The sequence below is a fragment of the Hyperoodon ampullatus genome, assembly GCF_949752795.1.
Source record: "Hyperoodon ampullatus genome assembly, chromosome: 2".
In the NCBI taxonomy this organism is placed as follows: Eukaryota; Metazoa; Chordata; class Mammalia; order Artiodactyla; family Ziphiidae; genus Hyperoodon; species Hyperoodon ampullatus.
Genome location: NC_136915.1, coordinates 68,500,439 through 68,526,035, shown reverse-complemented (window position 1 = coordinate 68,526,035; position 25,597 = coordinate 68,500,439). Strand labels below are relative to the sequence as shown.

Sequence of the window (25,597 nt, the reverse complement as noted above, 5' to 3'; positions counted from 1 at the left end):
AAAAATCCAGAAAGGAAATCTGTAAAAAGGCATTGGTGAGATTTCTCACTCCCACCTCTGTCTCTATCCATCCCACCTTCTCACTCCCTCATCCCTTAGAGATAACCACTCATAAAAGTTTTTTTTTTGGTTATCTTTCCAGATACACAAAAACTGACTTCTAGATATCTAAGGATACACTTGAGTATAACTATATGATCTTATTACCTCCATTACACAGAAAGAAGCAGACATATTATATATGCATATGTGTTTATAATATACATACTAATATGATAATACTGTTCTTCCCTTTGTTTTTTCACTTATCAATATATCCAGGAGAACCTTCTGTATCCATACAGATGTTCTTGGGTTATACAGTATTCCACTGTATGGAAGGTACCATAGTTGTTATTGTTTTTAACTAGTTCTTTATTGATGGACCATTGAGTTGTTCACAATCTTGGACTATTTTTGAAAAAGTAGCACAATGAATCAACTCATATATATGTCATTTCACACATATATACCTGTAGGATAAATTCCCAGAGAGCGTGTTGTGCAGGCAAAGAATAAATGTATTTATGATTTTGATAGATGTTTCCAAACTGCTCTCCCTAGAGGCTGTGTAGTTTTTCAGGGACAGCCTCTGGCTCATGCTTTACTCCAGCCTCTTGTCTCTAATTTGCTTTGATACAGGAGTCAGTTAAATGAGTTTGCCTGGTTGTATTAATGCTCCCTTTAGGTAAACTGCCACAAAAGCACTTTATTTGAAAACAGAGACTTGCCATCCTTTTTTAGAACATACGCCTTCAGGGCAACTTTGTTGCCTGTCTCCCTAGATTTGCCTGTGTATCCAGAGCTATTCCAGGTGAGGGAAGAGTAGTCAATGGACTAGTTATTCAGGGACACATTTATATTAATTAACTCCGCTTTCCATGAATAGAAAAAAACATCCACTATTCCTCAGTGAGCCTCCCCCCACTTCCCTTGCTGAAATCATTGCATTTCACATTATGCAAGGACCGTCTAATCCTACTCTACCACCCCTGCTCTCCCATTTTACAGATGAGGAAATTGGTAGTTGCAGAGGCCATGTGAGGGCCCCGTGGCCATATCATCATGTCCTTAGTGAGGCCAGGGTTGGGATGAGAACCACATCTCCTATCACACAGTCTGGCTCCTAGAGATTTAGTCCCATCATCTTAGCTACCATAGTGGATTTGTTAGTGTCCTCCTGCTCAGCTGGCTGGTACACCCATCCCCCAGCTGCTGCTAAGAGCACACAGGAGTCTGGTCCCTCCCTCAAGCTGGGATGACTCTGGTATAAGTTGTTCCCCAGGGGTCCCCTTGAGATCAAGTTGAAGCTAATATCCAGCTGGCTTCTCCCCCTGCCCTATCCTGCATCTCTCCCTGTCTCACAAGAGCACACCTAATAACACACTTGCAAAGAATCCCCATCTTAGCCTCTGCTTCTAGGGAAGCCCACCTGAGACAGGGACCTATTTGAAGAAATTAATATGTCTGCCTAAGATGCAGCTACATAGAAAGAGGCTCAATAGCCTTTGCTGGAAAAGAATCGTTTAATCAGACTCTGCTTATTGCTTGTCAAACAGCTATTGAATATATTCAGGTAATGTTAAGAGGAAACCATGAGGTCTTTTCTCTCAATTTTTAATACTATTGTTGAATTATCAGACTTACACCCATCTTATAGACCAAACTGTAACAGATCTTTCTTGTACCTGGCTATTATGTCTTGGGAGTTTGATCAGGGTTATTCTGAATTCATAAAACAATGCGCCAGGTTGTAAAAGGGCTTTTCTGACCTTTATTTGGCTTCTTGAGTCTGACCTGCTTTTATCCACAGCTCTTATTCACAGTCTTCTGTTCTGCTTTGCCCAAGTGCTTCAGATGAGCCCCAGCTTCATTTCCATGAATGCATTGATAGTGAACAAGTTTCTGGAGCATAGATGCAGCCGTCAAAAACTCTCCATCAGGAAAGTGCTGCACTGCACTCACTGACATGAAAACCCAGGTGAATGGGATGTTTAATTGCAGGGTGTTATTTTCCCGTGATGCTCAGTAAACTTCATAAGTGATCTTTTGTAGATAAAATTTATCTGACATCTTAAACACACACACATACATGAAACAACCAGTGAAAGGCAAACACTTCTGGTTTTGGTGAAAAGATGTCATACAGCCTCCGGGGGCCCTAATTCTTTTCTCTTTTCTTTTCAAATGCTAGGTGTGTTCTGAATAAGAGGCATTAATTTCAGAATGTCAGTTATATAAGGTGCAAAATGTTATATAAGCTTCTTGGAGAAATGGCTGATAAGGTGTTTATATCCAGTTCCACTGTAGCTGCATCTTCTGTGAGGCATTCTTGGAGAAAACACAACCCACTAACAACCGAGTTCCACCCTGGGTACCTGTGGGTGCCTCTGGGGGTTGCAGCCTTTTACCTTGTTGCTGCTCCATCCACTAAGCCCTTTGTTGCCTGTAAGTCTGAATGCGGGGTTAGGCTTTGTTGGTACAGTGAGACATAGAAGACTTTCTGCAGTGTAAAACTAGGCTTTGGGGGCATGAAGCTGCATACCGAATATGAAGAAACTTACAAAGAGAGGTAGTACAAAAACAGGCACAGATTTATGTAAGTGCCATTTGTGACTCACTAGTCTGGAACCCAGACACAGCCTGCAGTGACGCTGTTAATACTGGTGAAGGTAGGAAAGCCTGCAGTAAAACCACTAGCCCCCAAAACCCAACTCAGGTTGCCACTTTTTTTTTTTTTTTTTTTTTTTTTTGTGGTACACAGGCCCCTCACTGTTGTGGCCTCTCCCGTTGCGGAGCACAGGCTCCGGACGCGCAGGCTTAGCGGCCATGGCTCACGGGCCCAGCCGCTCCGCGGCATGTGGAATCCTCCCAGACTGGGGCACGAACCTGTGTCCCCTGCATCAGCAGGCGGACTCTCAACCACTGCGCCACCAGGGAAGCCCATTGCCACATTTTTTTTGTGCTAGGTATTTGATAATATGTTGGTAGTTGATGGTGAGAAATCTAGAATCCTGTTGAACACATTTAGAACCTCAGGATAGGATTGGTGGCTTTATGGGGAAGCAGGATTTGGACTACAGATTGGTTTTGGTCTCTATCCCTCATTCACAGTCAAGCCAGAGCCGTAAGGAGAGTAAAAGCAACCTGAATTCAACTTTACTTCCCTGTGTGGATCTGTAGGCAAGCAACTACTTCTGCAAGGCTGGATTCTGGCATTCTTTGTAGGAAGAGCAGCTAATTGGTGTGTGTTTGTGTTTTCCTTTTGGATCAGAGGTCCTATTATCTTCACCTTGAGTTATGGATGTTTTGTCGCTCCCAGTGCCTTGAATTATTGAATTTTTGGTGAGCAAGATCAAAACAACATAGCTTCATAGATGGTTCTCCATCTATGGTGAAGTTCTTCATCCTGCTTTGATGTCAGCACAGCATCTGCTCCTGGTTATGGGACCAGCGCCCCTGTCACAAGCAGATCATGTCATAATATGAAGCTGACACTTAAACAGTGCTTTACAGCTCTGGCAGCATTTCTACAGATATAATCTTACTGGATCCTTGCTGCAACCCTGATAGGAATGATGTAACTAAAGTTCTGTTGTACCACTGGATTGGGATGTATCTGAGCTTCCACTGCTGCGCAGAGCTGGGCTGAGGACCGACCTCAGTGCCCTGATACCAAGCTACATTTCCTCATCAGCATCCTCTTACTGTTATGTGTGTGTGTGTGTGGGGGGGCAGTCATCAGATCCTCTACTGCCCCTCCTTGAGTAGATGGTGTTGATTTTTAAAATCCTTTTGGGGACCACAAAACAAACCTCCCCTGGGAAGGAGAGGGAAGTAGTAGGTCATTTTGGGAGTGTTTTCCTAGTTCTTGTTTGTATTAAACAGTGTGTGTGTGGATGTCCCTGGTGGCACAGTGATTAAGAATCTGCCGGCCAATGCAGGGGACACGGGTTCAATCCCTGGTTTGGGAAGATCCCACATGCCACAGAGCAACTAAGCCCCTGCGCCACAGCTACTGAGCCTGCACTCTAGAGCCCGCGAGCCACAACTACTGAAACCCATGCACCTAGAGCCCATACTCCACAACAAGAGAAGCCTCCGCAGTGAGAAGCCTGCGCACCACAATGAAGAGTAACCCCCGGTCGCCACAACTAGAGAAAGCCCGTGCGCAGCAATGAAGACCCAATGCAGCCAAAAAATAAATTAAAAAAAACAACCGGTGTGTCTGTTTCTTGGCATAAAAAATGTGTATAGCTTCAAGTGGGATTATGAGAAAGAGGCTTTATATAACAATAAAATGTCACAGCAAAGATTAATTTTTGGCCCTAAAATTCACAAATACTGCAAAGAAAAAACTATTTTCTTAACAATAAATGCTGGAGAGGGTGTGGAGAAAAGGGAACACTCTTGCACTGCTGGTGGGAATGTGAATTGGTACAGCCACTATGGAGAACAGTATGGAGGTTCCTTAAAAAACTAAAAATAGAACTACCATATGACCCAGCAATCCCACTACTAGGCATATACCCTGAGAAAACCATAATTCAAAAAGAGACATGTACCAAAATGTTCATTGCAGCTCTATTCACAATAGCCCGGAGCTGGAAACAACCTAAGTGTCCATCATCGGATGAATGGATAAAGAAGATGTGGCACATATATACAATGGAATATTACTCAGCCATAAAAAGAAACGAAACTGAGCTATTTGTAATGAGGTGGATAGACCTAGAGTCTGTCATACAGAGTGAAGTAAGTCAGAAAGAGAAAGACAAATACCGTATGCTAACACATATATATGGAATTTAAAAAAAAAAAAAATGTCATGAAGAACCTAGGGGTAAAACGGGAATAAAGACACAGACCTACTTGAGAATGGACTTGAGGATATGGGGAAGGGGAAGGGTAAGCTGTGACAAAGGGAAAGAGAGGCATGGACATATATACACTACCAAACGTAAGGTAGATAGATAGTGGGAAGCAGCCGCAGAACACAGGGAGATCAGCTCGGTGCTTTGTGACCGCCTGGAGGGGTGGGATGGGGAGGGTGGGAGGGAGGGAGATGCATGAGGGAGGGGATGTGGGAACAGATGTATATGTATGACTGATTCACTTTGTTATAAAGCAGAAACTAATAAAAAAAAAAAAAACTATTTTCTTTCTCTGGCACTGAGCACAGATAACAATCCATTTTTAATTTCTTTTCAAAATCCAAAAAAAAAATGATTTCAAAGAGATTCTGTAGTTTCTGAGACAATGTGAGGAGCAGTGTTTTCTAACTTTTTCTTACTTCAACTAGTACTAAGCAGATCATCCAAATTCTGGGAGAATCATGAACCATGAAATGCTAGCATATGAGGATTTTCTATTTAAATTTGTCTAAAGACACTATCTCTGATTATAAGAAGCAATAGCAGGGAAGTAGGGCTGGGGTTGAGGCTCAAAAGGTCCTGCAGTTCTCAGAAGGGTTCATCTTTACTGAGAACCAGAATCTTAACAGGAAAGAAGAATAAGTAAAAAAGAATAAATAAAATAGTACCATTTCCCCATTTTGGAACCTGAAAATGAGACTTTTGGATTCTCTTTCTTTATGCCTGTTAAGGAACAAAAACAGCAAAACACCTCACATAAACAATTTTAAAAATGGTTATCAGAACTGCTATTTGGGTAATATTTGGAGTGTTTGTAATATGTGTGATTTCATCAGATCCTCCAGAAAACACTAGCGGGTAAGCAGGTTTGCTATTTCCCATATTTCAGATGGGGAAACTCAGGCTCAGAAAGCTTATGTGACTTGTTCAGGATGCTCCAGCCAGTGGGGTTTTCTGATTCCCAAGCTCGTGTTCTAAACACCTCTCCTGCTGCCCCAGAAGGAGCGTGATGACTTGTCTGTGTGTCAAGTGCAGGAGGACAGAGTGTATCGAGCGACTGCACTACACAAGGGTAGGGAACGCTCATGGTGTAACATGAATAGAGATGAAGATGGATTCATCTGCTAAAAGAGGGACTGAAGCTGGATCCTGTTCATCAGGTGATTTGAAATTGGAACTCTCAAGTTTTACTGGTGAATGAAGTTTTGAAATTCCTCAGATCTTCAGCAGGAGAATATTGGAAAATGAAACAAAACCTACATTGTATCAGCAGGAAGAAGGGAGAATGGTCCTTGAGAAATGCTTTGAGTGTTTACAGTTCTTTTCTAAAAATGTTTTCATTTAAAGTAATGGGCAATTTGAAAAAAAAAAGTATGGGAAATGGTATGTAATTTAATTACACCCGATAATTTATTTTACTGCAAGTTCCATTTCTCTTTCACTGAAGTCTACACAATTAGAGGTCTTGCTGTGGAAGTATTTGTATAATTGAGTAAATAGGGAGGAAAAAATATAGGGGATGCTAGGCTAGCCTTTTCCTCATCTTATTAAATTGCAGGTTCTCTACATGAACTACTTTAAATAGTGGTTTACAGATCTAGTTCTTAAGGAGGAATGGTATTTTTCTTCTTTTACGTATAAATTGAAATGTTTGTGTCTCTAGTAAGAAATTTTAAAGAAAGAAGTTTTTCCCTGATGTTTTCCTGTAAGTTCCTGTTTTCATCATCTCAAAAATACATCCAACTCAACTCATTGCTGGAAGAGTACAGAGGAAACACTTGGTCTTGGCTTCATGTGCCAGATTTAGCCTTAGGGCTTTGCAAGTCTTGTGGTTTAAAGAAGGGACCAAAGTTCTCATTCTGATTTCATCTCATTTAAAGTGAATGTTGGCCATAAAGTCACTCCTGACTAGAGTCTTACCAAGGAGAGTTATTTGGCCTTTACCACTTTTGTTTTCTGATTCCTTATGAAACAGAAATAAAATGGCAAAGCTTAGTGTCAATCTTTGGGAATTACAGAGCATATTGGCCTGTCTTGGGTACTTTTGTAGATGCTATGAGGATATAGGCTCTTTATGAGACAGCCTCAGCAAAATGGCAAATCAGATTATTAGATTAAAGCATACTGTATGTGTGTTCATGTGTTTTTCAGAGAGAAAAATATGGCACAGAATCATTCATCATCCTTTGTCCCACCATCTTTCTTTAAAAAGGAAGTAAGGTTGGGAGAAGGCGTATCTGGATGGGGTGAGCAAGTGGAGGGTTGGAAGAACTCCTTGCAAACTCCTGCTGATTCCTCTTCCTTCTGAGTCCTCTGCTCGTCACGGGTGTGCCCCCTGCTTTTTCGGTGGCCTGAAGTACTTCATGCTTATCACTATTACAGATGCAACAAACAGTTTTCCATGGACCACCCATACATCTACAGTCTAGCTCTGACCTTGCCTCTACTTCTCTCACTTTTGTTATTCTCCAGCTTCAACGTCTGTGTTCAGTTCCTTCAGGTTTTAGGGGGTAAGGTTGAATGAGGAGTGGGACAGGGTTAGTTAGTGGCCGTGGAGCATAGAGCAAAGAGGAGCTAAAGATGATCTCCAGGCTGGAGCTGGGAATCAAAGAGGCAGGTCGAAAGAAGTGTTCTTTCCACTAGAAGCAACCACTAGACTTGAGACCATGGGGCTTAAGTCTCTACAAGTCCCAGGAAGGGTTCAGGAGGAGAGAGCTTGGAGAGACAGCGGGGCAGTTGCTATCTACAGCTGCTATCTACAACTTGGATAAAGTTCATGCTGTTTTTTTTTTTTTTTTAAAGAAGATGTTGGAGGTAGGAGTTTATTAATTTATGTATTTATTTTTGCTGTGTTGGGTCTTCGTTTCTGTGCGAGGGCTTTCTCTAGTTGTGGCAAGCGGGGACCACTCTTCTTCACAGTGCACGGGCCTCTCACTTCCCGCGGCCTCTCTTGTTGCGGAGCACAGGCTCCAGACGCGCAGGCTCAGTAGTTGCGGCTTATGGGCCTAGTTGCTCCACGGCATGTGGGATCTTCCCAGACCAGGGCTCGAACTCGTGTCCCCTGCATTGGCAGGCAGACTCCCAACCACTGCACCACCAGGGAAGCCCAAGTTCATGCTGTTTTGCCCAAGCTAGTTAAGATAAACCCTACATGAGATAAATAAATCTATTCATTTTCCTAGAACTTGACCTGTTTAATCTGGCCTCTGAACACCTGCCTTCTGTGTTTGGAATGCCTTCCCCTTTACCCTGAGTTTGTTTACATTCTGCCTCTCCTCCCATCCCTCCTCCTCCCTGAGCCTTCTCCAGTCACTGCTGCATCAGCGAACTCCAGGTGCATCAGTAATTTGACCCAGAGCATCTGTGAATGGTAATAACAGCAACAGGAGCAGGTAACGTTTTTGGATCACTTGTTACATGCCAGGCACAGTACTGAGCACTTAACATGGATGAACTCATTTAACTGTATTGTTATTTAACTTCTTATGTGTAGGATTCACTTTCACAATAACCCCCTTGAAGATTAGAGGCTGTCTTTCATCTTTTTGTAACCCCAGTTACTGAGATGGAGATGTGCTAAGTGAAGATTTGTAAATGATAAAGACAATAAGTCATTTTTTTTCTCCAGAATTGGGGAAGAAGAGTCATATAGAAGATACAATGTGTAGATTTCTCTGTACAGAAGGGCAGAAGTAACCTAAGGAAGAAAGGTCTAAATGTCTAAGGTCTATAGCTGTCTGACAGTGGAAAGGTTAATTTGGAAGTTGGAGAGCCCCCGGCACCAGAAGTATTCAAGCAGACATGGAATCACTATCTGCCAGTGAGGAGATTCCTAGACCTTGTAAGAGGTTAGACTACATGCTATCTAAAGCAGCTTCCAATGCTGAGATTCTACTGCTCATTCAACAATTCTACAAATATTTTTTGAGCTCTGTCGTAGACAGAATGATACGCACATCCTCAAAGATGTCCACCTCCTAATTCTTGGAACCTGTGGCTATGTTATCTTACATGGCCAAAGTGACTTGCAGATATGATTAAGTTAAGGTTCTTGAGATGGGGAAATCATCCTGGATTATCTGGGTGGGCCCAGTGTAACCACAGGAATCATTATGAGAGGCAGGATGGGCGCAATCATAGAAGATGTGATAGCAGAAGATGTCGGAGTGATGTCATTGCTGGAAGGTGGCTACAAGCCAAGAAATGTGGTCAACCTCTAGAAGCAGAAAGAGGCAAGGAAATGGATTTCCCCCAACTACTCCAGAAGGAATGCTATCTTGCCGGTACCCTGATTTTAGCCCTGTAAACCCATTTTGAATTTCTGACCTCCAGAACTGTAAGATAACAAATTTGTGTTATTTTAATCCACCAAGTTTGTGGCAATTTGTTATAGCAGCAATAGGAAATAAATACAAGCGCCTCTTATATGCTAGGAACTATTCTGGATGCTGGGAATGTACTAGTGAACAAATAATTTTGACTCACTGACATATATCAGGTATTTGAGTTTGCAGCGAAGGGTTACAGATGATGTTAATCCACGGAAGCTTTTATTTGAGCAGGATTCTATGTGGAAGAAGAATGGAGCCACTCTGGGTGGAGGTGGCATGGAAGGCACCAGAACTCTGCCAGGGCCACCTCCTCTGCCCTCCTCCCTAAGCCCTTTGGCAGACACCCCTAGACCCCTACTCAACAGCCCACCTTCTTCTTGCAGGCTGCAGCCACCTCCCTCTTCGGATGCTGAAAATGCCAAATCCTTGCTTTCCCATCCTCTGCATGATGGGTACGGGCTTGTGGCCAAATTTGGGCCAAAAGGATGTAAAAAGCAATCTTTGCTGGGGGGTGCTTCAGAGGAGAGATTTCCTCCCTATTCAAAAGAGAGAGGGACACACACGGGGACAATCAGCCTCACTCACCCATTCCAGTTTTGCAAATGGTTGTGTGGGGAAAAGCGCTGTTTGGAGGCACTGCTGCCATCTTGCGACCTTGAAGGGAGGTCTGCCCACACGCCGAGGAGGGCAGACAGGAAAGAGAGAGCCGGTCTGACCGTATGTGGCCACTGCTGCACCAACCCCACAACCATTTATCCCTGGACTGTGGTTAAGAGAGAAAACCACCTTTTAAATTGTTTAAGCCAACTGTAGTTAGGTTACGTGCAGGCAACGTCACTGAATTCTACTGAATTTACCCATAGTTGCAAAATCCTTTCTTGGGTGAGCAATGGTGCAAATATATAGAATTTCAGTTTTTGCCTCTACCTGAAGGCATTTACCACTAATTTGATACAGAAGTTATTAAAGGTTAATAATGTTCAGAATCCAGACTTAAAATCAGCATGTTTTTAGAGCTTTTGGAGGACTCTAGTTCAGTACTCTAAGCATTTGGCCGCTATACAGGTCTGGCATGTACACGTGCTGAAACTGGCAGTCTTACAGTTTCCAGGGAGGATGCTTTGTTGCTGCTCTTTGTGCTTTTCCATTACAAATTATGATTCCTTTATATTCCTTATCATCCGCTTAAGTTGTGAGTTGTTTACTTAATGCTACCCTGTGTGGTAATACCTCTTTGCATTGATAGTCTTTGGGGACAGACTAAGATCAGCAAGTTCGATGGTTCACGGATAAACTTCCAGAGCTATTCCAGGTACAGAATTTGCGTCTCTAAACACCCCAACCTGCTGGTGCAATAACACCCCGATGTGCAGAGTTATTTTTTTGGGGGGAAAGTGCTAACAGTTGAATTAGGCAGTGGAGACAACTTTAAAAAAGCATTTCAGGGGCTTCCCTGGTGGTGCAATGGTTAAGAATCTGCCTGCCAATGCAAGGGACACAGGTTCGAGCCCTGGTCCGGGAAGATCCCACATGCCGCGGAGCAACTAAGCCCATGAGCCACAACTACTGAAGCCCGTGTACCTAGAGCCCATGCTCAGTAACAAGAAGCCACTGCAATGGGAAGCCTGCACACTGCAGCGAAGGGGGTAGCTCCCGCTCGCCGCAACTAGCGAAAGCCTGCGTGCAGCAATGAAGACCCAAAGCAGCCAAAAATCAATAAGTAAATAAATTTATTTAAAAAAAAACAAAAGCATTTCAGTGCATTCTAAACCCTGAACTAATGTTTCCATCATTTTATCATATTGGTTATAATAACAATAACTACATTTATTGGGCATTTTCTCATTTTCAGCCTACTGAAAAAGGTGCTATCGTTCCCAGTCTACATATTTGAAGCTGTGTCTTAGGGGTTAAGGGAGGTGCCTGAGTCATGAAGCTAATGTGAGGGCTGAGATTCGAACTCAGGTCCGTCTGATTCCAAAACCTGGGCACCAACATTTAAAACTATAGCTTCTTGGGCGCTAAGTTGGCCAAGTGGGCAAGAGAGGACGGTGGGTGGGGAAAGACAAGCCTGTCCCAGCAGGAAGAGCCCTCAGCTGCTGCAGAGGAGGAGCAGACCACACCCTAGAGGAGCCGTGGGAGGCCAGCAGGTCTGGACACAGAGTCGGGAGGCTGGGAGGACGGTGCGCTGAGGCATCCTGCGTGGCCTCAGGGCCCCGATGAGGACTCAGATCTTACCCCAGGAACAAAGGGCAGAGAGGCATTGAGGACTGTAAGCAGGGACGTGACATGATTGGTTCCGTGTTGCATTAAGATCATTCCCTGAGGGCTTCCCTGGTGGCGCAGTGGTTGAGAGTCTGCCTGCCGATGCAGGGGACACGGGTTCGTGCCCAGGTCCGGGAAGATCCCACATGCCGTGGAGCGGCTGGGCCCGTGAGCCATGGCCGCTGAGCCTGCGCGTCCGGAGCCTGTGCTCCGCAAAGGGAGAGGCCACAACAGTGAGAGGCCTGCGTACCACAAATAAAAAAGATCATTCCCCGAACCATGGCTTAGAGGTGTCCTTCTGTCTAAAGTGATGAGAGAAATGCCCACGCCAGAGGGTGGTGGCTAAGAGGAAATGAGGCAATTAAAAGTTTTATAAATAGCAAATTATTGTACACATCTAAGGTGCTCTTCTTATATCCTTTGTTTCTTAGTATATCAGGCAGGAGTTATTTTTTGTGTCTTCAGAAAAGTCACAACTCTTGTTTAATGTTCTAAGTCTCGGGTGCTAGAACCCACCCACTATTCCCACCTACTTTTCCCTTACAGGATCCACTCTACTACCTTAACAATAGAAATCTATAAAAGCGGCCTTCCGTGGAAGTTGGCTGTAAGCAAATGTTACCCCAGAAAATTCTGAGATGAAATCTGGGGCTCACGTTCCCAACCACGAAGACAGCAGGCCTAGCATCTGGCTTGGCAGGGAAAGGGAAGCAGGACACTCTACTTGAAATGCAAAGTGAGGCGCAGATTCTTAGGAAAGACTTGGGGAAAATATCTCATCACACGTTACCTTCTTTCTTTCTTTTTAAAAAAAGAATGTTAAGCTCAAGAACAACTAGAGTACATTTATTTCTTCCTTTTATTTCACTTAATTGAGCAGTTGCCACAGCAACTCAAGAACAGACTACTCACTGCCTTCAGTGAATTGCAGATACACATTTTTCATCTACTGAAAGTGGCAGTGAGCTTTTAAAAAAAGGTAGTCTTGAGCTGTTGCTTTTTTTTCCTGGCCTGATATCAGTATTCTCTCTCCACAGGGCCCTGAAGTGGCAGCACTTTGCTTTCATGAATGAGAAAAATGAGAAAACTATGTCCTGGGGAGAGAGGGCTTAGAAATTTCATCAGGATTTGGACCTGCCAGCCAGTCAACAACACCCTCTAGGCTCATCTGTGTCATTGTCTTCTCCCACATACCTTCCTGGCTGTTCCCCTGTGTGCACAGCCATTTCCAACCTCGATACTCAGCCTTTTATTTTTACCTAGAATGACCTGCCTAGCTTCCTACAACTCCTCTTGTTAGAAGGCCCATTTTAAGACTGAACTCAAGAATCTCTCTCCTTCCTCTCATTGGGATTAATCTCCTTCTCCGATGTGCTCACAGAGCATGTTATATCTCTGTGAGAGTGCACACCGCATCATACTCTCAGTTAGTTGTGAATTTTATTTATCTTTTCATCTTCCACAGTGCCTTGAACATAGAACAGAGTAAGTGTCTCCCTCCTCATTAACTCATAGCACTTCTATAATTTCTCAGTGCAATGAACATTATTGGACTCTCTGCTCAGCCCCCATCCTGCCCCTAAAATGTGACTCTAGCCACTGGTGACTGGATCAGCAGTGCACCCACACCAAGTTTGGACAATGAGCATCCTTCCTTATGAATTCAGATGGAGAGAGATTGGCTTCTGTGTTGGCTGGACCAGTTGGTAGACCACTATGTAAATACGACTAGCAAAAAAACAGGTCTGCAAAGAGAGAAAAGAAGGTAATGCATAGAGGGGTGCAGACATACAGTGGAGGGAAATTCTTAATGGCCTTTCAGCACCTAATTCAGCATTGTTCCAAATGCTTGAGTACATTCTTCTTTGGATGTACGAGGGGTCCCCAAAGCTTTATAATAAGTTTACTTTTTTGCTGAAGCTAAACAGGTTTTTGTAACTTGCAACCAAAAGAATCTTAACTAAAGTACTCACATAATGAGGGTATATTTTTGTAACATGCTTATCTTTCCCACAAGCCTGAGATCTTTGAAGGTAAGGACTAAGAGAATCTTAATTAAATTTGGTAACCCCAGGGCTTCCTTGGTGGCACAGTGGTTGGGAGTCCGCCTGCTGATGCAGGGGACACGGGTTCGTGCCCCGGTCCGGGAGGATCCCACATGCCACGGAGCGGCTGGGCCCGTGAGCCATGGCCGCTGAGCCTGCGCGTCCGGAGCCTGTGCTCCGCAACGGGAGAGGCCACAGCAGTGAGAGGCCCGCATACCGCAAAAAAAAAAAAAAAAAAAATTTGGTAACCCCAGAATCTGGCACTGTGTCCGGAATTTAGTAGGTGTTAAATACGTAGTTGTTGAATTGACATATTGACAATTTCTTGACTCAGATGAGATGCTTTATAAAAGCACTAAATCAATGTGGGCCTAACTTATTATTAACAGACTAACTCTGCTGAGCTCTGGCCACTTACTCCTCTCCAGAGGAGAGGGGGAGTGTTTGGGAGAATTCTCAATTGTTCAGAAGTCAGGCAGGGAGAAGGGGTGCTAGTTATTGGGCCTCCCTCAAACATTAGGAGGGAAGAAGAAGGTCCTCCCTCCCACATTCTCCTGTAATTTTTTGAAATGGTTCATTAATTCACACCCAACTAATCCATATTTATGATAATCCCACAGGATTATCCATTAAGGTCAGAATTCTTTGCATGCCATAAAAAGGATTTGATGTTAAGCTTCAGATAAGGCAGCAGGGATACAATTAAATTAGTCAAGAGAAAAAATTTTCAGACAACCTGAGGCAATGCAGTTTACCACAGAATTGATATAAATTACTTTTCTTCATTAAAGCAGGGTTCAAGTTATTAATAATAATATTCTTAGCTTATCTCAAGAATATTTTCAGCAAATCCAGTTTTATTATTTTAAGGTATAGAGACTTACAAAATTCCCAGATTATTGTGTTTTTTTCTACTTTTATGCAACTACTCAAAAATGGTGAGGAAGTATATTGACTAGTATTGAAAGAGGTTCACAACATAGTATTATGTGAATAAATAGGCAACTAAAGAGAAGAAATACTGTGATCCCATTTTTATAAAAATGTATGTATACACAAAAGTTCTTTGTAAAAATTAAAATGTTAGCATATTAAATGGTTTAAACGTGGGTCCATGGTTATAGATCCTTTTCCTTTTATTTGTTTCATTTTAAATATTTTTATTATTTTTTATTGTGGTATAACTGACATATATTAGTTTCAGGTATACAACATAATGATTTGATATTTATATATATTGCAAAATGATCACCACATAAGTCTAGTTAACATCTGTCACCATACATAGTTATAATTTTTTTTCTTGTGATGAGAACTTTTAAGATCTACTCTCTTAGCAACTTTCAAAAATGCAATACAGTACATTATTAACTATAGTTGCCATGTTATATATTACATCCCCAGGAGTTATTCATTTTATAACTGGGAAGTTTGTACCTTTTGACCCCCTTCACCCATTTCACCTACTTCCCCCCAGCCCCTGCTTCTGACAACCACCAAATTTGTTCTCTGTATCTATGAACTTGGGTTTTAAAAAAATTTTTAAATTCCACCTGTAAATGATATCATACAGTATTTGTCTTTTTATTTTTTAACATCTTTATTGGAGTATAATTGCTTTACAGTGGTGTGTTAGTTTCTGCTGTATAACAAAGTGAATCAGCTATACGTATACATATATCCCCGTTTCTCCTCCCTCTTGCATCTCCCTCCCACCCTCCCTATCCCACCCCTCTAGGTGTTCACAAAGCACCGAGCTGATCTCCCTGTGCCATGCAACTGCTTCCTACTAGCTCTCTGTTTTACATTTGGTAGTGTATATATGTCCATGCCACTCTCTCACTTCATCCCAGCTTACCCTTCCTTTTCCTTTTAAATACATCTTATAATTTCAATAAAATAAACATGTACTACTCAAAAAATAATATTAAACAGAAAATTCAGGACTCACATATAACTCATCCATTCATCCTTCCACCCATCCACCCATCCACCCATCCATTCATCTATCCAGTTATTCAACAAATATTTGTTAAGTACCTACAACGTGCCAGGCCAAGTTAACCCAGATCAAGACAGTGAAAGTGTTCCTTGGCCTGTTCATCTTTTTGTGTGGAAGCTGTAATTCTAAAGTTTATGATGTGGATAATATAGACCATCTTGTCTCTTGTCTACAACTTTTTAGTAAGATAAGAGCTTATGGACCTTGGAAAGACAGGAAAGAGTCTTAGAAAGTAGAAAGTCAGAAATGCTTTCTACTTTGTTTGCCCTTCTACAAAGAAAATTACTGTTTGTCCTTCTACAAAGACTACTTACTGTTTGTCCTACAAAGAAAATTTTCTGTTCTTCAAATGATATTCCTAGTATATTTTGGTTGACCCTCTGAATCATTTTAAACCAACTTGAAATGTAGATTGGCAGGATTGGCAAATTAACTTCCAAAAGACAATGGGTATTATGTTTTTTCATTTTTACTGGTGCTAATATACATGAGCAAACAAATGAATGTTCTAATCTGGGTTTGGTAACAAATCCCTGTTTAAAGGATGGAGGAGTGTGTCTACATAAAAACATCCATTCTTTCTTTGTCATGCTTTGTATATTTCCTGTGACATTTATGACCATTTTAAAAGCTCTTCATTTGATTCATCTTTTGCAATGAAGCTAGGAATGACATAATCTCTATCTACCCCTTTGCTTATTTTGTGAGTATGGTGACCCATTCTGTTAAGGTCCAAGTCACTTTATCAGCATCCATTGGACACAGTCCCTGCATTTGAATATATTCTTTTTTCTTTCTTGATGACTCTCTTATTAAAGAAATTTATATTTATATTCTTGGACAAGATCTAGAACTCTGTCGTATTTTTGAGATTCTAGATGTACCTGAAGCCTGAAATGATCACTCTGCTCATTGTAAGACTGAGATTTAGAGCCTTCACAGATTTCTCTGAATGTCAGTGTTTCCACTTAGTACTTGCACAGTACCAGATAAAAGATTGTAAGCTTTATTTCTTTAAAATAGGATAAAATTTTTTTAAAAATTTAATTTAAAATATAATTAAAATTAAAATTTTAATGATTCAAAAGTCACAGGTATTTAAGCAACTATTTCCTAGTTCACGAAACTTAAGACAAATTTAAATAGTATCTCTTCTTCCTATCCCAGCTCCTTATATTAGTAATGATGATAATAATAGCTCCCATCGATTGAGGCCTTACTATGTGCCAAATACTATGCTAGCTGCTGGGGGTATAAAGGTGAACAGGACAATGCTCATAGGTATGCATTAGATCTGTATGTAATTCTCAAAGTGTGGTTCCTGGAGTAGAAGCACCAGCATCACATGGGAACTTGTAAGAAATGCACATTCTCAGACTGTATCTCAGACTTACTGACTCAGAAGCTGTAGGGGTAGATATAATGATATGAATTCTTTTCTTTCTTCTTAAATTTTTATTTTTGGCTGCATTGGGCCTTTGTTGCTGCACGTGGGCTTCCTCTAGTTGCAGCGAGTGGGGGCTACTCTTCACTAAGTAGCTAAGTCACTAAGTCTGTGGTAATTTGTTATAGCAGTATTAGGAAACTAATACACTGCCTGACCATGCTGGACTAAAGTTTCCTACTTCAGAGCCCCCATGCACACAGAGCTGTTAACCTGTCTCACCTTTAATATAAGTGGACAGCTGTGGATCCCAAAATTTAGGAAGAAACCTTCGAATATGAAAGAAAGGGGTCCAAATAAACAAAATACATCCAAAAGAAATAAAAATAATGTAAGAAATGAGGAAAATTTAGAAAGTAATCTAAACATTATTATTCTCAGAAAATATATGAGATATTACAGCCCGAAATAAAAACTTACGACATGTGAAAGGAACAGTTAGAAAAGAAGAAAGAGCTCTTGAAAATTAAAAATATAATAGCTGAAATAAATTCAGTAGAACAATTGGAAGGTGAGGTTAAGGAATTTCCCAGAAAGCAAAACGTAATAGAAAAGTTAAGAGGCATAAAATGGGAGAAGAGAATGAGAGGGTCAATTCAGGAAGCCTAACATCCAATAAAGCAGGAACAGGGGACGTCCTTGGTGGTCCAGTGGTTTAGACTCAGCCCAGCCAATGCAAGGGGTGCACGTTCAATCTCTGGTTGGGGAACTAAGATCCCACATGCCGAGGGCGTGGCCAAAAAAAGGATTAACTAAAAAGCAAGAACAGCAATAGCAGAAGGTAGAAAATGAGCCAAAAAAAAAAAAATGTTCCAAGGTTGAAGGACCTGAGTCTACACCTTGAAAAGTGACATCTAATGCCCAGTGCAATGAATGAAAAAAGATCCACACCAAGCCACATCACTGTGAAACTTCAGGTCTTTAAAAACTTCCAGAGATGGAGGGAGGGTGGGAAGACATAGGTCACAATGGCAGAGGATGGAAAATCAGAATAACCCCAGACTGCAGTCCGGTGAGGTAGAAGACAATGGCATGATGCCTTCAACATTTTTTTTTTTTTTTTTTTTGCGGTATGCGGGCCTCTCACTGCTGTGGCCTCTCCCATTGCGGAGCACAGGCTCCGGATGTGCAGGCTCAGTGGCCATGGCTCACGGGCCCAGCCGCTCCGCAGCATGTGGGATCTTCCTGGACCGAGGCACGAACCCATGTCCCCTGCATCGGCAGGTGGACTCTCAACCACTGCGCCACCAGGGAAGCCCAGCCTTCAACATTTTGAGGAAAGCTGACTGCCACTCTTGGATTAAATACCCAGTAACCCATCAGAAAATTATGAGGAAAGAGTAAAACCATTTAGTACTGGAAGACAAACATTTTTACCTTCCATCAGCTGTTTTTAGGGAAGCTAAATTTAGGATGTGCTCTAGAAAAATAAAAGAAACTTTAGAGAGGAAGACATCAGACCCCAGACACTGGAAAGAGGGTCAAACAGGCCCATGTAGAGGAATTTTATAGGCCTTCAGAACAAGCTGCACAAGACAGGTGAGAAGAGAAGGCTTTAGACTTCAGTGATGCCCTGCACACCACTCCTCATCGTTCTTTGAGACTTGAGTGACCAACCATCCCTGTTTGCCAAGAGCAAGGGGTTCCCAGCATGTGGAACTTTCAACCTTTAAATCAAGACAGAGCCAGGCAAGTTGTGATGCTTGGTAATCTTACTTGGAACTGTGGGCCCTGCTCATTCTTTCAAGTCTGTGCTTTCATATGTTTTCTTTCTTCCCTGCACACACTCTGTCTGCCTGGTCAAATCCTACTCACCTTCTAGGCCCCAGCTCAAGTTTGGAGATGGGGAAATGTACCTATGTCCAGGTGGCTCTGCTCCAGCAGGTGTAATACCAGAACACAGTCTGTTAACCTCCTGAGAAGTCTTTTCTAATCAATTAATTAATTAATTAATTTTTGGCTGCCTTAGGTCTTCATTGCTGTGCGCGGGCTTTCTCTAGTTGCAGTGACCTGGGGCTATCCTTCATTGCAGTGCATGGGCTTCTCATTGCAGTGGCTTCTCATGTTATGGAGCATGGGCTCTAGGCACAGGGGCTTCCATAGTTGTGGCTCACAGGCTCTAGAGCGCAGGATCAGTAGTTGTGGTACACGGGCTTAGTTGCTCTGCAAAATGTGGGATCTTCCCAGACATCGATCCTGTGTCCCCTGCATTGGCAGGTGGATTCTTAAGCACTGTGCCACCAGGGAAGTCCCATGAGAAGCCTTTATTCAGGCTGATGTCAAATGAGACCTCTCCCTGATCAGAGGGGAAACAGCTTTTGGAGTGGGGTTTAGCCCCATTTTCCTGCAGGTTCAGAGACTACAGTCTAATCTTTGTAGGTATTTAAAAACTGTAAATCTTGAGAAATTATTTGCTGTTTTAGGGGCTTCTCTGGTTGTTTTCTCCACCAGACACTTTGCAAAGGCAAAGCTGAAAAACTTTTGCAAGTACGGAACTTGCAAAATCCCTGGCACCCCACTTACACTTACTCTGACTGGGGTCACCTTCATGAACTGGCACACATTTTTCACATTTAAACAAATTTGAAAAGATCATATTTTCTTACATTTTGGAAAGCACTGCTCCTGGTGCTTTTGATCTGCTCTACTATTTTTGGGCAATTGATCCCTTTCAGCTATCAGCCTTCTAAGCTAGTGGCAGTGGGTCTCATGCCAACTGCACATTAAAATCTCCTAGAGAGCTTTTAAAACATAGTTTTGCCCAGACTTCACTTTCCGAAGTGAAGAGCTGCAGGTAGAAAGAAGTGTTATCCATTCAACTGACAATGTGTTTTTTCTTTATTAATAAATTAATAAATATTAATTTCCTGCTTTGGTAAATCTATTTGAAATCTGTTTGGAAAACATAAAGCCAACCAGATAGCTATGGTCTGGTTTATAGAATTTACATATACATCAGTTGAATGCAATCATTCTCAGAGTAAATAAAAGCTTCTGAAAATCAAAATGATTAAAAATCTCTAGGAATAAAGCTAGTCAGATATGTGATGAAGAAGTAATCATGTCTTATTTTCTGCTGTTGGTTCATTACAAAAACAAATATAAATAAACAAGAGAATGCTAAGCGCTAGGAGTAGCATTGTCCAAGAAAGGGTACGATTAAAGTAGGAATTGAGGAGAGGGGAATGGGCCAGTACTGCCTTTCCCAGACAGGAAAGTGCAAATATTCCAACAAAAAGGTTGGTAGTTTGTGAATTGAGGGGACCTGACCCCACTCCTACACCAACAGTCCCAGGAAACACCAAGACCAATAGTGAGTTTGTAAGGTGGATGGCTGGGATCTCAGCTGCCCCTGTGGTCCAGCTGGTCACAGTAGTGTGCCTGCTGTGAGTGCAGCTGTCCACTTTTGAGTGGATAAACACAGGCTTGAACAATAAGCCATCTCATGTGGACCATAAAGAGCTGAAAACCAAAGACTTCCTCAAACTTTTTGGACCAGGTAAGTCTTCTCAGACTCTAGTAAGACCCTGAAGGAGAGGAAGAAGGGGTTTCTCATACCATGACTGAGAATGAAACTTCCATTACCTACAAGGACAGGGCCTGATTTAGAAAGATACAGAAATGTTACATGGAGGCAGTCTACAGTCCTTACCTAACTACTGTACCACTGTTGCTAAAAACGTTTCTAAGTTAGAGTTGATATGTATACTTCAAGTACAGCATAACTGTGCTTACACAGTTTTTTACTGATAGAATTGCGCAAAGTGACAGAATTGCATAAATCCAATTACTTTGGGTATATAATTATTACATTTAAATATTTAAAAGAATCAGTTTGGTGAGAGAAGTTTGGAAATGCGTAGTAAAGTTGAAGATGCACAAACCCATTGAAAGGTTAGCTGGCCAACTGGCTCCATTTTACTTGTGATGCCCAGAGGGCTGTGCTGATTTCCCATCTTTCCATTCACCCCAGCAGAGATTTGGAAGAGGAAGAGATTTAGGAAAGTCAAGGGCCAGTCTCTTTCCACTTTCTTCCCTGTTATTTGTTATAGAGAAACTCCTACACAATTGAATAAGAAAGTGCCAGGATGTTCACTGCACCAAATTTACAGAATTAAACATTGGAAACAACCTAAATGCCCACTGTCAGAAGAATGGATAACTAAATTGTGTTATAGTCTTACATTGGAATGCTATGTTGCAGTAAAAATGAATGAAGCAGAGTTACGTTATCAGCATACATTGAGGAGGATGTGTGCAACATGGAACAATTTATAAGGGTCAGAAACATGAAAAAAAAACCTACATTGCTTGGAAATACACAATCTATTTTACATAAAATAAATCTTTATTGAATACCTACCCTGTGCCAGATGCAATTTTAAGTGCTGGTGATATGGCAGTGAATAAAGCAAAGTGCCTGCTTTCCTGGAACATATATTCTAGTGACATAGCTGCACACAGAGTAGAAATATAAAGACAGATGTGGGATTGATATAAAGACTGAATTCAGAATAGTAGACACCTCTGGAAAGGGCCAGGGGAAGTGATTGTGGCAGGGCACAGAAGCCTTCAATTATTTGCAATATTTTATTTCTTAAGCTGGAAAGTGGGTAAATGGTGTTTGCTATATCATTCTCTATATTTTTTAGTCTGTCTTATATATCTTATAAAAATCAATTTAGTTCTGTTTCCTACTTCTGCTTCTACAAATTTCTTTCGTTCCTTTAAAAGCACATTTTCTTCCATAGGTAATAGGAAGGTCAAATGAAACATAAGAAGATTAATGGAGATGTTCTGGGAACTAGCTTTAAATATTTAAGAAAGCCTATGTGTTTGGAAATGACACAAACTCTTGGACATTTTGAATAATATTGTTTCTAGAGAAAGGAAGAAGGTCATGGAAACACCAGCACAGAGCCGGGCCCAAAGAAACTAAGCAACTGCTTGTGAAATTAAAGACTGATTGTGGACTTAACTTGCTTGCAAGGAAAAGCCTGGGAGGGGTTCTGCTACACGTCCTAGAGACTTAACCTAGCCTGGCCACGAGGGTGACTGACATTTTGGAGGACTGGCTTCTTGATCAATGGACTGCAGGTATTTTAGTATTTAATGTACACTCTGCATCCTGAGTCATGTGGGACTAAATCTGACCCAGTTTGACAGCTCTTATTTCAAACAATTTAGATAAACAGCCTTATCTGAAAATCTTCCTCCTTAGAATTCTTTTGTCCCATCAATAATCCTTGCTTTATTATTGAAGTGTATCTAATTAAAAGAAGTGAAAATATTGCAATACTGCCCTTAATACACTTTGGCCCAATAATCCCATTATTAGTAATCTCTCCTAGAATAATGATCAGAGATTTGGGCAAAGTTGATGTGTAATGATATGCCAGGGCAGCAATGTTTATAGCAGTGAAAAGATGAAAAATAAGTGCCCCGCAGTGGGGGAATGATGAAAATAAATATAGTACACCTAGTACCATATTTGTAGTAGAATAGTAGAATTATATTTTATACTGTCATTAAAAATGTGTTTACAAAAATGGTTCAATGACATGGGAAAATCTATATTATTAAATGAAAAAATTTGATTATAACTTGATTAAATATCTATCTAGTAATCAATGAAATGCTCCAAAATATTAATGTTAATTTTCTTTTTTATACTCATTGTAATTTTTCAAACTTTCCCTGGCATGTAGTTTTGATTTTATAAATAAGAAAAAAGTTGTTAAACTAAAAAAAAAAAAAAAAAAAAGGAAATGGAAGCATATTATGTACTGAAAGAGAAGCAATCTTGACATTTTGACAGACTTGACATTTTTTACAATCTTAGACATTTGTTTACAGGGCTTTCTCATTTTATTTTTATTTTTTTATTTTATTTTTTTTTTGCGGTACACGGGCCTCTCACTGTTGTGGCCTCTCCCGTTGCGGAGCACAGGCTCCGGATGCGCAGGCTCAGAGGCCGTGGCTCACGGGCCCAGCCGCTCCGCGGCATATGGGATCTTCCCGGACCGGGGCACGAACCCGTATCCCCTGCATCGGCAGACGGACTCTCAACCACTGCACCACCAGGGAGGCCCTGCTCATTTTATATAAGCCTGTGAAGAGATTAACTCCTATGATTGCAAATACTAGGATAAAATATAAGCTAGTTTTTGTGTGTGTGTGTGAGGAGAGGTTTTCTGAGGATCATTATTATAGATTCTGGGGCAGCAACATGACTTACTGGAAAGAGATGAACTTGGAGTGAAGACATTACTAGTTGTGTGACCTTGGGGATAATGATACTTTCCTCCCAGGGTTGTGGTTAAGATGAAGCCAGACCATGAGAGCTCTGGGCACAGGATAGGCACTTAATAAAAGCTGCTGACTCTGAATTTTCTTCAAGGTTATGAACATACAGTAAAAAACTGCAAGTTTTAAGTTGTGTTCTCTGCCAGTTTCCTCTAGACAAGATTAATCAAAAAGCAAAGTGGTTTTAAAAGGAGTGTTGTTGCATTTACTGTTTAGAACCAAGTGTGTTCTTCATGAGTCAGCAAACCTTTAAATCAAAGACAAGACAAACAGGGCTTCCCTGGTGGCACAGTGGTTAAGAGTCCACCTGCCAATGCAGGGGACACAGGTTCGAGCCCTGGTCTGGGAAGGTCCCACATGTCTCAGAGCAATGAGGCCCGTGCAACTACTGAGCCTGCGCTCTAGAGCCCGCGAGCCACAACGATTGAAGTCCGCGCACCTGGAGCCTGAGCACCGCAACGAAGAGTAGCCACCACTCACCACAACTAGAGAAAGACAGTGCGCAGCAACGAAGACCCAACGCAGCCAAAAAAAAAAAAAAAAAAAAAAAAAAAAGACAAGACAAGCAAACAGAAGCCCCATCCCTAGCGCTACATGGTGTGCCTCCAAAGTCCATCTCGTTTGTTCTTCTCTGGGCCCATTCCCACGCCTGACCTCGTGGGGAGTTCTAGCAAAATCATCCAAGGGTAAATGAGCTCCAACTGTCTTTGATTCCTCCTCACCCCAACACCCTGTCTTCCTTTAGATCTTGGAACTGAACATGGTTTCTTGGTTTTCCAAAGTCCCCTTCAAGGGCTATCCTGAAGAGGAACCATAGTGTGGTAGTTAAAACTTAGTCTCAGTGATGTCAGACTGCCTGGTTTTGAATCCTTGACATGTTATTTAACCTTTCTGGGTCTTAGTTCTACGTGTGTAAAATGGGAATTAAAAAAAAAAAAGCCTCACAAGATTATGGTCAGGTTTAATGCATGTGATGTGCTCTGAATCGTGCCTGAAACATAGAAAGCACTCAAGAAATTTTAGCTATTATTATGATTACTTTTCTTGCAGGTTCTTACTCTAAAAATCCCTCATAAATGCAAGGGTAGAGAGCACCGTCCTCAGTGAGGAGGTGGTGGAGGCTAGGAGCACAGGTTCTGGCACTGGAGAGGATGGAGAGGGTGCAGCGTGGTACAGTTCTGCCTCTCTCCCGCTGTGTGACCTGGGAAAAGTTGCTTAGTATCTCTTAGTCTCAAGTGAAACTTGGGGCTGCAGGTAGGGTTGTTAAGATAACTGAACACTGCTTACCATTGTGCCTGATTCTCCGTAGGTACTTGATACATTTTAGCAATTATTATTGTTCTAAGTGTATGGTATATATTATCTCATTTGGTCTTCACAAAACCCCCATTTTGCAAGTGAGGAACCTTTGGCATTGAGAAGTTCAAGATCACTCGGGTAGTAATTGGCAGAACCAGAACTTAAATCCAGATAGTCTAACACCCCAACCCATGGTTTTAACCACAGTACACCCCTGCACAACACCAGCTCTGCTTAATGATAAGGAACTCATTTGTGCTTCAGGGTCAATGGCCAACAGTTACTTAATATGTTTCTACTCCTCCTAATAGGGTTATCTTTTAAAAGAAAACTCCTATGATTTTTGATATTTCATAATACAATAATTTTTACTGGTCTGAATTTAAGCCTGAGAAGGATTGTACAATTAACAATGTTCTAAGATGATAGAAATTTTATTCAGCTGCAGTTAGTTACATTTGGTTAAATGATATAAGCTAATGATGAAAAATTGAGAGAGACCTTCTAGTGACACAATATCACCCCCCTTTAGATTCCATAGAGACAGGATTTTAGGTACTGAAGCAGGCTAGTGGGGGTGATATTTAGATATTTCTGGCATAATGATGGTGGGAGTTGATGTGACACACACACACACACACACACACACACACACTTTAGCCCTTTCTTAAACAAACAGACTCAGAGATGGAAAGGACCTTAGGAGGCATATAATTTTGCCACCCAGTACAAAAATCATTTTTTGTAAGCATCCCTGAAGAATGGCTACCTAGAATTTGTTTGAATATCTTCAGTGAGGTATTCAGCTGGATAACACTAGTTAGAAAACTCCTTCCTATTGATCTGAATTCCACCTTTGTAATTACCATCTCTAGGACCTGATTCTTTCTTACATAGTAATATAGAAGTCTAGTTCCCTCTTCTAAAATAATATAGTCCCTTACAGATAACCGAACTTCTTCACTGAACAGTTAATTGTTGAGCATGAGTCA

General features: G+C 41.5%; 1 protein-coding gene across 6 annotated transcripts in view; it reads right to left on the bottom strand.

Moving 5' to 3' along the window:
* Positions 1 to 25,597, bottom strand: part of AK5 (adenylate kinase 5) — a gene marked incomplete at both ends in the record, with an annotated part of 246,350 nt that overhangs the window by 63,146 nt on the left and 157,607 nt on the right. The gene's annotated exons all lie outside the window — the stretch shown is intronic.